The sequence below is a fragment of the Sitodiplosis mosellana genome, unplaced genomic scaffold, assembly GCF_009176505.1.
Source record: "Sitodiplosis mosellana isolate CC-2019 unplaced genomic scaffold, AAFC_SMos_1.0 Smas_scaffold_1610, whole genome shotgun sequence".
NCBI lineage: Eukaryota > Metazoa > Arthropoda > Insecta > Diptera > Cecidomyiidae > Sitodiplosis > Sitodiplosis mosellana.
The window spans coordinates 1-4,204 of record NW_022596852.1 but is presented as its reverse complement, the minus strand read 5'-3'; the positions used below and the strand labels follow the sequence as shown (position 1 = coordinate 4,204).

Here is a 4,204-nt window from a genome sequence, read left to right as displayed (position 1 = left end):
AACATTGTTTTTTCACCGCTCTGGAATACAATTCTTTTGTTATTAAACTTTTGAAATTTATAAACAATATTTAAATTCATTTTGCAATTACATGAAAATTTAAGTGCTTTTCTCATTGAGAATATTGAAGTTTATTCAGAAAAATTGAATTTGGACTGAAAATATAGACCATTTGTTCGTCGCTGTCAGTCACGCTATACATTGTGTTAATTTACATCGAACATAACCTCAACAACATGGGAAAGTGTAGTCGCGAAGATTGCCCAACTGAGCACGTAACTGAACCCAAGACTGTTCAATGCTACACATGTCAGCAGAATTTCCATCTTCCCTGCTTTGACATCATTTCATCAAAATCGAAGATTTTTGTGTCGAAACACATTGTTTTTGTGTGTGATGAATGCATGGATGGAGACGTACACTCGCCGCTACGAAAACACAAATCATCAAAATATACTGAGACTGTAAATGCATCGAATTGTCAAGAAACAGTGCTTCCTTCGTACATTTCAAATACAAAATTGTCTGCAATGTTAAGTGAATTATCAACAAAAATTGACGGTAATTCATCAACATTATCACAGTTGAAGGTCAATGTTGATGCTATGCATTCCACCATTTGTGTCGAAAAAAGTGATATGTTCGTTGCTTCAGCACCAGCACAAAAACAAACACAACCTGACTTAGGACAGTCAACGGCAAGAGAGGAAATGCGTGCAATGGATGCTAAAACAAAGATTGCCATAAAAAAAACGCGCATTTCAAATCAACAGGGGTTTGGTTCGGCCGTGATAATTGGTGAGAAAACACCTGCAAAACCTCCTCGCACTCGTTTGGATAAGTCGATTTACGTTTCTCGCTTGGAGACCAGTGTTACCATCGAACATATTACTTCATACATCAAACAGCGAATGCCAAATGTCGATGAGAAGCATTTTTCAATGCATTTGCTTGCCAAAAAAGATGCAGATTTGAGCGGCTTGAATGGCACGGATGAGACGATCACAATTGATGATGATGAATTATCCGGTCCAAAAAACGGGAGCAGCAGTTCAACCGAGCAGCAGTTCCATTTAAAAATCAACAGCAACAGGAAATCACTTGCAGGTAACACACAAAAATACAGTATATGCTCTCTGCAAGCGAGACGACTTGAAACTACACCAAATAATTTGAGAAATTCGATCCGCAGAAATTGTGCACATTCACTCATCACCAACTTCTTCAGTTCATCGTCTTGGAGCAAGAGCAACAACAAAACGTTACCTGTCACAAATACATCAGTTCCTGATCATCATATCATCATCAATGACACAATCAGCGAACTTGAAAACCAAATGCTGCTGCACATGATCGACCTCGATCAAACGGATTTAAATGAAAATGCCATCGACGATTTCATCAATCAACAACATTCTCAGGAAAAATTCACCAAACTGTCAATTCATCGACCTCTTCAAATTGTTGATTTATTATAACAACATTCGTTCTGTTGAAAATGAACGCAACTTCTGTATGAAGGTAGAGCTATCGCTCTACAAAGTCATTTGCCTCACTGAGACCTGGCTCACATCAACTCAATCATCAAGCGTCTACTTTCCACACACTTGTCGATGCGAACCAACAAGACGTATTTCATAAGCCATATGAAATCGAATTCGAATATTCGAAAATAAGTTCAACGCTTCGCTTAGAACCTAAATTGGTTTTCAAATACTCACGTGGAAATTATCAACGACTTTGTCAACAAATCGAGAGCATTAATTTTCAACATGAGTTTCATACGCGATGTTCATTCTGCGTTTGATTTCTTTCATCGAACTATTTCAACACTCACTGAGAACAATGTACCAAAGTTATCAGTCACCAATTACCCGAACAAGCCGAAATGGTGGAGTCGTGAGCTTCAACACAAGAAAAATCAACGTGATAAGCGATTTAAACGAAAGCCATCTGGAGTCCAAACGGATGAATACATCAAAGCGTGTCACGGATTCAACGTGTTGAACGATAGGCTACACAATGAGTACATCATGGGCATTCAAAACAACATCAAATCGAATCCAGCAGAGTTTTGGAAGTTTGCGAAAATTGGCAATAAACAAGCAACCTATCCAAATCAGATGCACCACAATAATGTCACCGCTGATTCACCAGACGACATTGTCCAGTTGTTCGCAAATTACTTCGAGTCAATTTACGTAGCTGATGATCAATCGTGGAATTTCGACGACATTTTTCGTGAGAGTGATGATGCAAATGAAATCAACGTGTCATTGGAAAGCATCGAACTAGCCATTAACTCGTTGAAATGGCATAGTGGAGCTGGACCTGATGATATATCACCGTTCGTCATAAAACAATGTGTTGACGCCATTGTATGGCCGATTTGGCTTTTGTTCCAGAAAACATTTGATGCCGGTACTATACCGTACTTGCTTAAACTGTCAGGAGTTGTGCCTGTCTTCAAAATAGGCGACAAAGATGATGTTACAAACTATCGTGTCATAGCAATCAGTTCAGTCATATTGAAAATCTTTGAAATAGCAATTAAACACCAGCTAAGCGCTATCATCGACCCACAATTATCTAATTCACAACATGGATTCAGAACTAAGTGTTCTGTCACTACAAATCTACTGAACCTGTCGATATTGGCACACGAGTCATTTCGCAAGAAATCGCAGCTTGATGTTTTTTTACGGAGATTTCAAAACTGCGTTCGACCGAGTCTGGCATCGTAAACTCATCGAAAAAATTGCTCACTTCAAAATTGGACGTAAAACTGCCAAATGGCTATGTGACTTTGTCATCGATCGATTCAATTTTGTTATGATTGGCAAATCCAAATCCAGATCATACTCGTCGCCTTCTGGTGTGCCTGCTGGAAGTGTGCTTGGCCCAATTTAAAAATAAAAATCGATTGTTCTTCAACAATCAAAAATGTGCAATGTTTACGTTATGTCGGAAAAAATCATCTATCGTCGTTAACTACACTATGGGAGATTACTTAATTGAGAGGAAGGAAGAGATTCGCGATCTCGGCGTTCTGATCGATAAGCAGCTGCACTTCGGCCATCACATCGAACAGAAAACCATGCAAGCGAGACGCATGATTTGCTGTATCAAGCATTTTTCAAACGGAAACTTTACATATGACACACAAAAAATATTGTATTTGGCTCATGTTAGGCCTATTTTAGAATTTGCTTTAGTTATATGGAGCCCATATCAGGATATTTATATTGAACATATCGAATCGATACAGAAACAATTTGTTATTTATTTGCTAGAAAATAGGAGAAATGCTACTTCATTTAGACTAACTCCATACTTTGATAGGTGTAAGCAACTTAAAATACAACCATAAGACTTGAGAAGAGAAATTGCTGATGCAATTATTGCTTATGATGTATATAAATGTAATATCAATGACGAATTTATTAGTTCGAAATTTGTGAGGCTTGAACAACGTCGTAAATTAAGAAATAACAGAACACTTAGTGAACCTCTATTTGATACCGATTATTTACGTCAACAACCGATTGCTCGTATGATTCGTTGCATAGACAATTATAACACTTGTAAATACTGCTGGAACTAGAGACTCATTTAAGTCGAATATTGCAAAATTCTTGTCAATCCAAAGAGAAAATGTAAATACAAACAACTGATGTATTTTTATTGTAAAAATCATATTCAGCCAGTTTTTTTTGGCGGTGAAATAAAATTCAATTCAATATTTGCACGTGTCCTCATTGCTTGTTATTTACTATCCATTTCTTTCAACTGTTTTTGTTTCGAATGAGGGTTTTTATGCGGTGAGAAATTCGTTTCTTGCCGCCTTTTTTTCCTGTCATTCCATTTCAAAGATAAATAGACAATATGCGAGTATATGAGAAAAGTGCATTTCATTTTATTTTCCATTGATCGTTGCGCAGTTATACAATTATCGTGGTTAGGTAGGGTTGTTGCCAAGCTCATAAGTACTATATACATGTAATTTAACCACTGATTTGTGCAAAGAAATCGAACGAAAATGTGTGAAATGACGAGAAAACGTGTTTTTTTATGCAAATGTATTACATGATTTCGAGGATAAAAATGGGATTGGCCCAAACCGCCAGTTTATAGGCGGAATGCGAACCATTTTTGTGTTCCTGAAGAGATAGGAGACAGATACTTCATGCAATGTTCTAAAACA

The 4,204-nt window shown here is 37.3% G+C and overlaps 1 pseudogene; it reads left to right on the top strand.

Moving 5' to 3' along the window:
* Nucleotides 1–530: 530 nt before the first annotated feature.
* On the top strand, nt 531–3,656 carry LOC129571203 (uncharacterized; annotated as a pseudogene).
* Nucleotides 3,657–4,204: the final 548 nt, after the last annotated feature.